This window comes from Engraulis encrasicolus, chromosome 16 (genome assembly GCF_034702125.1).
Source record: "Engraulis encrasicolus isolate BLACKSEA-1 chromosome 16, IST_EnEncr_1.0, whole genome shotgun sequence".
NCBI lineage: Eukaryota > Metazoa > Chordata > Actinopteri > Clupeiformes > Engraulidae > Engraulis > Engraulis encrasicolus.
Genome location: NC_085872.1, coordinates 23994782 through 24008318, shown reverse-complemented (window position 1 = coordinate 24008318; position 13537 = coordinate 23994782). Strand labels below are relative to the sequence as shown.

The 13537-nt window shown below is 44.4% G+C and overlaps 1 protein-coding gene across 1 annotated transcript in view; it reads left to right on the top strand.

The window, feature by feature from the left end:
• The first annotated feature begins 2521 nt into the window (after nucleotides 1-2521).
• Nucleotides 2522-13537, top strand: part of cdh6 (cadherin 6) — a 29465-nt gene continuing 18449 nt past the window's right edge. The window contains exon 1 of the mRNA XM_063219052.1: nucleotides 2522-2616. The gene's annotated coding sequence lies outside the window, so the exon portion shown is untranslated. The remainder of the gene's footprint in view (nucleotides 2617-13537) is intronic.

Sequence of the window (13537 nt, the reverse complement as noted above, 5' to 3'; positions counted from 1 at the left end):
ACACAGCACCGCACAACACACCGCAACACAGCACAACACAACGCAACGCAACACAACATAACACAGCACAACACAACACAACACCGCACAACACAACACAACACCGCACAACACAACACCGCACAACACAACACAACACAACACAACACAACACAACACAACACAACACAAAAACACACTGCACCGCAACACAACACAACACAACACAGCACAACACAACACCGCACAACACAACACAACACAACACAACACCGCACAACACAACACCGCACAACACAACACAACACAACACAACACAACACCACACCACACCACACCACACCACACCACACCCCACCCCACAGGATGTTTATTGTTTCCATCACTTTGCTGCTGTAATCCATTTAGAGACAAGGGCTTAGATAAGCTTATAAAAAAACAGAAATAAAATGGAAATAGAAGGGGTATGCAAAAAATATTGTGTTTTTGTCACAATCACGGTTTAATCTTTCTTCCCTTTATTGCTTTCTACATCAGCCTCTGACTTTGACGGCTGACGACTACTGAGCCTAATGGGCATGTGAAACATTTTCCAGCTGGTCAATTATATGTGTCTAAACCGCTGGGAGACTATTTTCCCCCACATCCACATCCACAGCAACATTGTCCGAATCGGTGTGTGTGTGTGTGTGTGTGTGTGTGTGTGTGTGTGTGTGTGTGTGTGTGTGTGTGTGTGTGTGTGTGTGTGTGTGTGTGTGTGTGTGTGTGTTTAGACATTGTCAGAATTGGTGTGTGTGTGTGTGTGTGTGTGTGTGTGTGTGTGCGTGCGAGTGTGTGTGTGTGTGTGTTTAGACATCGTCAGAATTGGTGTGTGTGTGTTTGTGCGTGCGTGCGTGCGTGCGTGCGTGCGTCCGTGCGTGCGTGCGTGCGTGTGTGTGTGTGTGTGTGTGTGTGTGTGTTTTGCACATATTTTTTTTCACTTTTTAGCTTAGATCTTCATGCTGAGCTGGGCGGGTATTTCTGCCATATCAGCAGCCAAGCGAGATGTGCATCACCCATGTCACACAACACAACAGCATTTAGGTCATGTTGGACTTGAACACGACACATTCACTGTGTGTGGCGGTCAACTGTCTTTCTGTCATTCGACACATGCCATCGACAAACACCTTTGTCAACACAGGTGTGTGCCGTCCACTGAGAGCTGTTGTGGAGGAGCGCACTATAGGCTTGGCTGCATTTGAAACGTAGCCTATATACCAGAGATTCTTTAAGTATATAGAGATATGCCAATGTAATAGGTTGCTATGGGCACCTAACATGACCAGGTTCCGGTCTGCCTAAAGGAGCGTGTCATAATGCTCCTAGCATTGAATAGTACAGTTCTTAGGTCTGCCTAAAGGGGGATTCCCCCCCCTCCCCCTTGCAATAATAGAACCTGGAAACAATGGGCCAATGGAATCTCTCTCTCTCTATACTCTCTGTATATATACCGTTGCCGATACATTTACTTTGATCACAAATGTGTGACCACTAGATGCCAACTACCCAAGATTGGCAATGACCAAGATATTCTTGCAACATTTGCAACTGGATCTTGATCGCGTAGAGTTTTTGAGCCTCTGGCGAAGTAGATAATTTAGACTCACTGGCTCATGATGCTGATTTGACCCAATGACTCATTCTGTCAGCCTGCTATTAGTCCCTGCGAAAGTTTTGCCGCACATTCAACAGCACGGCACCCTACTACTAGTCCGTCATTACATGTCAGTTAATGGCCAGCTCATTTGGGGCCCTTACGTACTGCTAAGCGGTTAAAAAAAACTGTCAACAGAGTGGAATGTTAATTTGGTTGATGGAATTTGAGGCAGAGTCGGCAGGGGGTAGGGGGTGATGATGTGCTTTTTTCCCCCAGTCAAAGATTAACAAAATTAGACTGGGAGACCACTCGATGACTTCCCCCAAAATGTCTTTACAGTACAGTAAGGACCACTGATGGGACTGAGAGTCAGTTGATGATGGGGTACCACTGTCATTGTAGATCACATGGGATGACCACAGGTGAACCTTCCATCCATCATCTATGGATAACTACGGGGAGACTCTTGGAGACCTCGAGACGATCCTCCACTCAGCATGACAACTAACAGCTTCATTAAATATGACCTGATTGGGAAATGTTTCAGAAACATGGGTGGAGATTCAATTGGGGGAAAAAATAATTTGAAATGATAAATTACCACTGATTTGAAAGCTAAAAAAATACTGGCTAAAGCAAAGAGCCATGCCTGGCTAACAACAACAAATAGTTTAGTGGCAGCCTCACGGGCAATATATTTTGCCCATGATAAACCAGGGTGATGGTGGCAGAAAATAATTAAACTCTATAACGACCTCCCATCCCTCTAAACGTGACTACATCTTGTTAATTCCCCAAATGACATCCTTTGGTTACAGGGAGAGACGAATGGCAGCCAATCAGAGTCACTGTCCGTGCGACTTCAGAAGCCTTCAATGAAGAGTGATGCCGTGGGAGGGGAGAGGTAGACGGCAACTCGCTCGTAGTCAGTATTTGCGCAACATTCAACGGATACACATCTATGCCGGGACTTTCTGCTGTTATCCCTCACAAGTGTGGTGAGTGTCCATTTGGTAACTTTTGGACAGTGTGTAATATGACTCATTTAGAGATTTTTGGGATTTAGGGATCGTTTTTTTTTATTATTATGGTCGGACACATTTTACTCGTCGCCATGGATTAAAATGATGTAAACTATTGAAATGCTGAACACTTTGTCAATAACTGAATGAAAACGAACAGACAATTGCAATATGTCGTGACTTTTCTGAGAGGAAGTTTATGCCAGGTAAGTTAGCGTCTTCCATTAATTTATGTTCCAAGTTTTGCTGAGTTTGGGTGAGTGATAGAAAATCTATATTTTACATGCCGTTAGCTGTCTTTTAAGTAACCAACCAGACATTTTCAGCATATTATTTGGTCAGGTAAATGAAAATGAACCATGATTATAATCGCTGTCTATATAGGCTATATTGAAGAAATCCATGTTTCGCTGATTTAGGCTATTAGTTTGATTCACGCATGCGTTTGTGAGTGCCTGCCACCACCCCAAAATCTACCTGTCCTTCTCAGAGACAGTTGATGGGTAGTCACGGCTGTAACCGTTTTCTACAAACCTGGGCATTAGCATGTTTGGTCTTTGTTGTAATTTTCAGTAGATGAAAATGAATGGAATATCAGGCAAGGACGCTTAACTTTTGAATCAATGATACTTGCGTTCCATTTTTGTCATCGTTGAAAAAGACAAAAACAGCGCTTTTGTAAGACTATCAATATAGTATTTAAAAGTAGGCATGTATGTTATACTTGTTCATATTATTACATTTGGTCGAAACAAAATATTATGTGCGCTATATGCATCCAACAGTCCCCGCGCGGTGGACTTGTTTTGGAAACGCTGTCATTGTTAAAGTTCCCTTTCTACCTTTGTATTTGGTCGATTCATTAGCACAATGAAGCTCAGAGTGGATGTAGGTGAGGACACTGAGTAGACTATGTTAACGAACTTTGTTTGGTAATTAGTTCAGTGGACTCTAACACCTAAGCAACAATGGTCTGTGGAATGGTATGTTAGCACAGCAAGAGAAGGCATGGAGATTACTGTGATAACTGGATGGACACCGTCAGGTCTTATTTGAGGAATGTTTGGGTGGCCACTGGGGTATTTAGTGCCATTACTAGGGGTATCAGTAGATAGGCAGGCAGGATGCCTATGTCTTAGATAATTCAGCCAATGATTATCTCAAGTAACATACCTAACAACATCAGTAATGATATTCAGATTGACTGGCTTGGAAGGCAGGAGTTGGTGCCAAATAGGGAATCTAAAAGGCAGCCAGGTAATTTCAGTAGAAACTAGCCTAATGAGCGATATAGTGGTAGCATAATGAGTAACATAATGGACCCTGTCTGTGTTTTCTGTTTTGTTAGGTAGGGCTACATTAGGCCTTCATTTTAACATTTGGAAATGAAAAAGGCACTCAGTGGTTTCTCCAATCCAGACGGCCCACTTGGACACATCAGGAATGTTAATGGTGGCCCAGATTTATTCAGTAACCAGCTGACTGGGGTCAGATAAATGTGACTTTCTCTGCTTCTTAATTACGATGACCCTCAACTCCCTTGGTCAATCCATTGTGTAACCTTTGACATGGGCTTCAACTCCTGTTGCGTCTGAGTTATGTCCTCAGCGAGAGGATACGAACCTCATGATTTCAGTCATTTCAAGGGTATTTCCAGGTGTTTTACTCTGTCCAGGCCTTAGACCATAGTCACTTAACAGTACAATATACATGACATAAACATATATGTTGAGCATATTGTGAGGAGTTTATTTCACTCAATTAATTGGAGTGAAAGTCCCAATTTCCAGCAAATCCTTTAAGCAAGAGTTTATCTTATCCTTACAGTAACTTTTGTACAGGTATTATGTGTAGTTAGGCTGCGTAGCTCCAGCTTTCAGTTACTTTTGGCAGTGCTCTGAGCTGAGCTCATGTAATCTTTTTCAGTGGCATATCAGATGTTTATATGCACATTAGGGCTGTAACGAAATCGTAACAAATCGAGAAATCTTGATACTCAGAATCATGATACTGTATCAAGATGTAAGGAGGCAGTATCGTGATATCCCCTTTCAGTTTTGTTACTTTTCAGTTCAGAACCACATGATATGATGTGATAATGCTTCAAATCATCATCGGTATTCTTTTTAAAGTTTTTTATTTATTATTTTTTATTTATTTTTAGTAGTCTCTTGTAACCTATTGTGCCTATAAACTAGTTTTCATAGATTTCAAAAATTGTGTATCTAACCGTAGGTCACAAATCGTGATACGAGCCGAATCATGAGTTGAGTGTATGGTTACAGCCCTACTATATACATGCAGTACACTGTGACTGTACTTTTCTTTATGCGTGTGGCGACTATGGGAATACCATTTCTGCCCTTCAAATGCCTAGAAAGACTATCTGGAGTAACTGCTGATTTATATTTAAAAAAATACAGATCAACTTGTTTTAGTAGGTTTAGTATATGCAGTCATTTTTATAACCCAGGGCAAATTCATGGGTGTATTTTTTATGTTTGCTTTTTCCAATTTCCATAATCACTTTCCTTTTAGCATGTCCATAGTTCATTCATCTTGTGATATTAAAGGCCTGTCAAAGGGGTAGTTGGCAGTCCTTCATGTGTATTACATGGCTGGGTCTGGATAATGAGATGGACTTCAACAGCAGAACTGAAGCACTCCTTGGCATCGTCTTCAGACTGGAGTGCGTTGAACTGGTGTTTCGTCTAATTTAATAAGATCCCTAGGTCAAACTTGGGCCTTCGGGGCTGTTTCTGTGTAGGTGTTTTGTTGAGAGAGAAAAAAAGTCAAATGCCATGACCATAGAGAATTGTTTGCCAAGATGTCTACATGGTTCAACAGAGCACCTTATATCCGTCCTTTTGCAAATGCGGGCTTCACAAGGTGGAATGCAAACTAAGAACAGGATAAGTGGAGGGCTGGTCAGGGGCAGGCCTCTGGGTGGATAGTACTTGCCAGAGGATGGTCACATGTGTGGGATAGACATACTTGGAAAAGAAAGGAAGGAGAGAGAAAGACTGCCGTTCTTCTGTAAGCATCTCTGCCTTGGCCTTGTTGGCCTGTTGACATTGGAGTGTGCCGCGAAATCCAGTCTCTCTTTTTCTTTGCAATGTACTGAATAGAGGACGGGGGTGATTATTTCCATATTTCTCTTGCATTTGTCAGTGTCGATGAATGTCAGGAGCAGGCATTTCCTACTTTGCACATAGCAAAGATTAAATCAGAGGAGCAGTTAACAAAAGGAAATCAAATGTCAGATTGTGTTATGACTGCTATCCAGATGGTGCAGTTTGACCTTTCAAAGTAAAAACATCACTATCTTGATGTAGCGGTGCTCTATTTGGGCTTTAAGAAAACATGTCTAAGGGCATGAAATCTGATGGGTTCTGACACTTTGAGGGTTTCTCAGCTTAAGTAGAAACATTCAAATCCTGACCACGAATCATGGAGCTTAAGTATACGAGAGGCCCATCAGTCCAAGGCATGTCAAGATTACCGAGCTAAGGAGCCCAAATATGCAAGTGGCAATATTTCTGGAGACAACTTAATGGCACTGTCAAACTGTCCAGTTGGTTCCAGACATGTATGAATACGTAAGCTATTAGCAGTGATACGAGGTCAGTTTCTCCCAGGCAGCTTCAGCAACTCTGGGGTGCATTTCTCAAAAGAGAAGTTGTTAGCCTGTTAGCAACTTTGGTAGTTGCCAATGGGAAAATGCATTGACAACAACAAAGTAGCTAATGTAGTAAGCAACTTAGGTTTTGAGAAATGCACCCCTGTTTGGCTTAAAGCCGTGTCGATGTCTCGTTTACATGTTTGCTGAGGTGGTATGGCAAAGCAACAACAAACACAAACACACACAAACGCAAACATACACCTGCGCAAACACACACACACACACACACACACACACACACACACACACACACACACACACACACACACACACACACACACACACACACACACACACTGAGCCAACTAGCCAGACACATGGGCATTTGCATTGCAATAGATGACTGCATTCCAAGAGTGCATTACAATGTAGAGGGGAGGGCAGTGACCTGTAGGCTCCCGCTGTGCTCTTTGCTCAGCCGCCATAAAGCTGCAGTTCTCAGGGCTCCCCCTCCGCCTCCCTATCGCTTCACGAGAGGATGGCACAAACAAACACACCATGACAGCAGACAAAGGGTTAAAGAGGAAGCTGTCTCCCCTCATTCCCTACAAGATGCAAACACACACACACGCGCGCGCACACACACTGACATGCACGTGCACACTCACAGACAACACACACTGACATGCACGTGTGCACACACACACACACACACACAGACACACACGGACACACACACACACACACACACACACACACACACACACACACACACACACACACACACACACAGTCACAGTCATCCTGTGAGCTGGCATATTGTGAGTCCAAGTGTGGTATCCCCTGCAAGCAGTGCTACATAGTAAGGATTGAGAGGATTAGTGTGTCTGTCCATTGATTTAAGTAATGGTTGGCTTCTTGAATGAATGCTCATTTCAGGAGTGATAACAGAATGCATGGGGGTAAAAAAAACATTTGTGGCGTTGTTATTTATCTCAGCCATTGCACTGTCGAGATCGCAACTTCCTAAAGTGGAGCTGCAGTCACAAGAAGACAGTTTCCAAAACCACACACTGGCCTCAGCTATTATATAATTAAGAGGTACCATCTGCCGTGGGCACCAACTTCCTGACATTGTGTCGATTCACAGCACCCCGTCAATTCAGAAATGGCAGGGAGAGAGGGTGCTACATGTGGCGTGAGAGAGGGAGAGAGAGATCGAGAGAGGAAGAGGGAGAGGATGAGGCAAGGCGAGGAAGAGAGAGAGAGAGAGAGAGAGTAGCAAATGAAGAAGTGGAAGACGAGGAAGCCATAACATGTTGCTGAGGAGATTACCGTGGCACTGATGTGGGGGTGGGGTGGGCTGTCGTGCAATACGCTTGGGATTATGCCTCATATGGTGTGACAGTCTCCCACAGAAGCCAAGCCATCATGCTAAACATGTTGAGGAGGAGACCAGGGTTTGCTTTTAAATTGCCTACGTATAGACCAGGGCTTCACACTGACACCTGCCATCCGGCCAAATGCTGGTAAAACTTGGCTGTGGCTGCCTGGTAACAATTTCAGTGTCACTTGCCAATTTGGCAGGTAGCTCATTCTATGATATGACATATCATAATAGCGTATATTCTGCACTTTGCCCCTTGTGTATCAATTGTTTGTATTTAAGTTCAAGAAAAAGCTCAGTTACTCAGTTTCTATTTCCTTGTTTTATTTCCATGTTTAAACACATGCACTCATCTTCTTGCTTTAAGCACCTCATCTTCTGAGGTTAGATGTACAGCATCATGATTAAAAAAATGTGGCTAGTAGAATAGCTGGATGGCTATTGACTAAAAACCACTAGCCAGTGGCCAGCAAGCGAAAAAGTTAATGTCAAGCCCTGGTATAGACCATCCTGCATATGGCATGGTGGTGCTGCGGGCATGAGACTTGAGTGACATTGCAGGTGTGGCAGACAAGAGATGTTTAGCATCCGCAGCAACAATTAGCTCAACAGAAACAGGAACAGAAACAGGAACAGAAATTAGATGAATAAATCCATTCAGATCAGCAGGCAAGCCAAAAAAGGCCTCAAGAAAGTGATACCACAGCTCCATTTTTTTAAAATTGGCCGTCTAGACGGCTACTCCCTTTTCTACAACCCCACCCCCACAGACGGATCGATACCCATTGATCACCCACTAACCCCGCAGGAATGACACTGAGTAGCCGGACTGGCTATCACAATCTCTCGGTGGAAGCAAAAAGGATCCTTGGGTCTCCTGGACTTTACCACCTAAATGTAATTTGCACTCATCTAATCGTCCAGGCCTTTGCCCAACCCTGCACCACCACCACGGGCCTAGCTAAGAGGTCTGTCAGCGGGAATGAAATGTTATCTCCTCTGGGGAGTTTGTGTCGATTGAGTGCTTGTTAGCATCCGAGCTATTTCCAAATGCCTTACGTGAAATGCATGCAGGGCTGATTATGGAAAAATATACAGTTAAAAAAAAAAAAAAAAAAAACACATCATGCACTCAACGTAGGCCGTATCGTTTTTTAAAAACTGTTTTCTCGCAGCAAATGAAGTTGGACTTGAGGCTATGATTGAGATGGGTGGGGGGGGCTGAAACACACAGGGATAATAGTGTTCATGTCAGAGTGCATTTGGTCCAGTCATTTCCACTTAATGGAGGGTTTTCTGACCACCTTCTTCATTAAGCGCCCGAGGGAGACGCGTGGCTGTGACACCGCCTCATATTAGCTTCCCTGCTCGCTTAGGCTTTTCCAGCAGCAGTAGCACGGTGTGTTACCTGTCGCCCTTTCTTTCTCCTCTCCCTTTCTCTTTCTCTCTTTTTCTCACTCTTTTTTTCTCCCCTTCTTTCTCTCTCTCTCTCTCTCTCTCTCTCTCCCTCTTTCTTTCCATGCCGCCTGTGGCTGACATTCTCCTTCCCTCGCTCCTAATTGCTCCCTCGGGATTCATAAGGACTGCCACGGCTGACACACACGCGCACCCACGCACGCGCACACACACACACACAAATGCACACACACACACACACACACACACACACACACACACACACACTGCCAAGGCTGTCTGTGGCGTGTCGAGGGGGCATTGAGCAGGGCCCATGCTGGGTGCACACACACACATACACATGCACGCGCACACACACGCACACACACACGCACGCACACATGCAGGCACACGTACACATGCACACATACACATCCCCCTTTCTCCCCACACCTCCCCATGTCCTCCACAGGTGTCTCCGCTCCACGATCTCTTCTTGCCTGTCAGCTCGCTTTGCCCTTCTCCTCGCCCCCTTCCTGCCTCCTCCTCCTCCTCCTCCTCATCCTCCCTCTCTCCTCCCTCTCTCCTCTTATACCCTCACTCTCCAGTACCTTTGAGTCAAAAAGGGGACTATGTCTTTCATAGGGGAAAAAAACAAGGCATTAAGAAAAGAGAACACGTGTAGTCCCAAGGACAGACAAGATGCTAGGCAGGCTCATCGGAAAATAACAGTGTTTCACTGTGAGACATAGAAGGTAGAGATTACTCGTTAATTTGTCAGTCTCTGTCTTTGCAGGAGCTGTGACAAAATATGGAGGGTTTTTTTTTACTTTGCAAGGCCTCCACTGCCTCTGTCCTCTGTACTGTTGCCTCTGCATCATGTGCTGTTCCTGTCCCCTCCAGTCCTAGAAAACGAGCACTTTTTAAGGTCAGATAAACAAACGTGGCCTCCGTAAAATGTTTTCGGTTTTTCCTGGATGAAAGGCAGTTGTATCATACAGAGCTCCCCCGCAGCAGAATCAAAGCATTTTTCAGTGGGATGACATTTTGTTGCGGAATTATTTTGCCGAATTACTCAGACATCAGAGACACATCGTAGCATGAAATCCCTGTGTCACACTGAGATTTTCTCTTCTTTTTACCAAAAAAATGCGTTTATCACTATTCGTATGGATGGCAGGGACTCTTGCAGCCCTCCCTTGACTTCATTCTCACAGCAGGACAGACTCGTAAAGGAACCAGCAGACATTTCTTTTTGACCCGAGCCCTGCTTATCGTCTCTGACGCACTGTGTCACATAGCCCCCGTTCCCCGACTTGCCCCCGTTCTGCACAACTCTGTCAGACAATCCAACAGATCTCCATGCTGTGTAAGAAACAGATAGAAACACTCAGAGAGCGCAGACCTCCGCCAAGGAAGCTGCTTGATAGAACATTTCACTTTGTGGAGTTGCCGCAATTCAATTTCTGGTCACTAGGCGCGTCTAGATTTATAGGCCAGCAATGGTGAAGAATCTTTAAAAAGGTCCTGGTTCCGGTTCGTGCTCCGAATCACCACCAGAATTTAATCACTTCATTACTAACAACTCCACAGAAGTTTCAGCCAAATCCGTTAACAAGTTTTTGAGTTATCCTGCTGACCGACAGACAGACAGACAGACAAACCAGCGCGACCACAAACATTACCTCCTTGGCGGAGGTAAAAAGAACCCAGTGTGTGGGGACTGGGAGATCTCTGGACTGCAGACTTGTCAATGAACAAGGCACTGACCTCCACAAAGCTGCAAAGAGCACTTAGCACGATTAGCTGTATGCCTCCATGCTCCCTTTGAGCACACTTATAAACCCACGTGCTGCTTTCTTGCTCACTGATGTGACGGCAAATCAATATGGCCCAGTGTCTATTGTTATCATACGCAATTAAGGTCAATTCATAACGCAGAGCCTATTGGATGTGAATGGCAGGCAGGCACCAGCAGGGTCTGGGCTGTGCAGCTGTGTGATCATGATTCGTGTGGATAAATGGATGTGTTGAGGAGTGTGCGCAGTGCGCACCCAGAGGCACATCTTGTCACCAGGCTAGGCAGGCAGCCGCTTGGGGCCCCCAAGCCCCTATATGCTGAATAATTGCTCACACTTAACTACAGTAGGAGCAATTTTGTTTCAGGTGTTTATTCCTTTGAATTTTCGATTGGGGCCCCACCTGACCCTAGAATCGCCTCTGCGCACACCGCTGTTGGTCGTACTGCCTTCGATCTCGTACTCGTTCTCGCCTGGCTCGGCACGGCTGAGCTCCCTCCCTCCCCCCCTCCCTCCCTCCCTCTCAATCGCCCGCCATGCTCTAGTGCTGTCATGCAGCTGGCGTTGACCTGTGGCATTTTTACACTGATGAAAGAATACATGCAAATGTCACCAGCAACATTGTTAATCATGAAAACCGCAGGCACTCCAGTGCGATGCAGAGATGGGGGTGGGGTTGAGGGGGATTGGGGAGGATGAGTGGAGTGGGGAAGGGGGATAAAACATAACCATGCCCTTACCCCCAAAGCCCCTTCAACCCCCACAACCCCTTTTCCCCTTACTTCTGTCAGCAATCACATTTGCAATTTGTTGCTTGGAAAAGAGGGGAAGTGAGCAAGGCCAGGCTGTCATCAGAAGACATATGCAGAGACAGATATGAAGACAGGAGGTGCAGTTGATGTCTGATCATCAAGGGTTAGGGAAAATGTTTTTTTTTTCTGTTTTTTTTTTTTAAGATTTATTTGCGTCTTTTACGACTTTATTTGACAGGACAGTTTGAGAGGTGGACAGGAAGTGAATGGGAAGAGAGATGGGGAGGGGTTGGCAAATGACCCGGGCCGGGAATCAAATCCGGGTCGGCCTCATGGCAGACGAGTGCCCTACCGGTTGGCCATGGCAGGGCCTTTTTCTGTCTTTTTTAAGGATGGAAATACTTCACTAGTTTACAAATTACCAATTCATTAGTTACTGAAGCTACAATCAAGGCAGCCTTAAAATTACTGATGAATTCATCATATGTAATAGGCACATCGTTGTGACAACACAATCTCACGTGAACCCTGGACAATTTGCACCGTCTTGGCAGCTTCCAGGACTGATGTGTGAATAAGGGAATGAAGGTATTTGAAAACAACTATAGAGTTCTGATAATGTGCAACACAAATACATTTTGATTGATTGATTTGATTTGATTTGATTTGATTTTATTTTATTTTATTGATTGATAACAAAAGCAAGAATTATGAGTTTGAAAATCTATCGGGTGGATACATTTTGTGTAGTGTTGTTGGTGTGCCAGTGCTGTGCAAACATACTTTGATTTGATTTGATTCTTTAATGTCCACAGGTGTGGAAACTTGTCTTCAGTTTCACCATTGTAAAAGACATACAGTTACACATTACTTATTGCACTTTAAAGGGAGTAAGCCCTGTTGCTGGTGTAATTATATGGCATTAACCTAAGGGCAGTCTTGTTTTTCAAGGCAGACGTCTGTGTCATGTAGCCTTGAGAGTTATTTTTTGAAATTAACTCAGTGTGACATTTTTCTCAAGTGGTGAAAGAGGCAGCCTCCAAGACTAGCGCTGGTCACAGTCTGCTTTATTGAATTTATTTATAGATGTCTCATGATCCTATCTCGTTATCTTACATGGATTTGAAGTTCATGCTCAAGTGTGTGGTGTGGTAGTGCACTTCCTGTCCATTAATCATATGCCGATTGTAGTTCTGGGATTCATGTTCCTTTCGGAGAAAACACCACACATATTGGAATGCAGTCGTGAGTTACACCCTTGTCGTCACTTTTATGAAGATGAAAGATGCTTTGGAGCCGCGCATGTTTTATGGCTTCATTCCACGCCTTCATTTCATATGTTTGTGTGCCATTTTTGGTGTATTTCCTCCCTGCCTTTCCACCTTTTCTACTCCGACGGCACAGAGGGGGTTGGGGTAAATGAAAGCGCTGTTCCCTCTACCTCCTCCATGTGAGTCTCCATCCCTCTTAAATAGGTCACAAGGTACCCTTGCACTCCCACAGTCTGTGAATTTTGGTGTGCAGTTAATTTTGGAAGTAATGAAAGGGCTGCCTCATTTTCATAAATTCTTTCAGATGCAGATGCCTTTTTGTTACAGTGTGGCTCCATGCAGGCCCTAAGAGAAGGAAATGAGGGCAATTATTGGCGCTATTGCAACAATACACACTACAGACTCATTGCATATCTTATTGCTCTCGTGCAGAGGGCCTGTTGGTTGAAACAATCTTTGGAAAGTTTTCAGAAGTATTAGTCAGCCAATAATGTCTGATACAAATTCATTTTTTTTTCAGCGTGCACTGTGGAGCAGGAAACTCTGTACAAGGCCATTTTCTTTTTTTTTTAATGTTCAAAGATCATGGCTGGATGTGTTCCAAAATGCCCAGACAGCAAGTACAGAATGGGACGATTCACTGGTTTTATCTCCATATTAAACCTACCCGT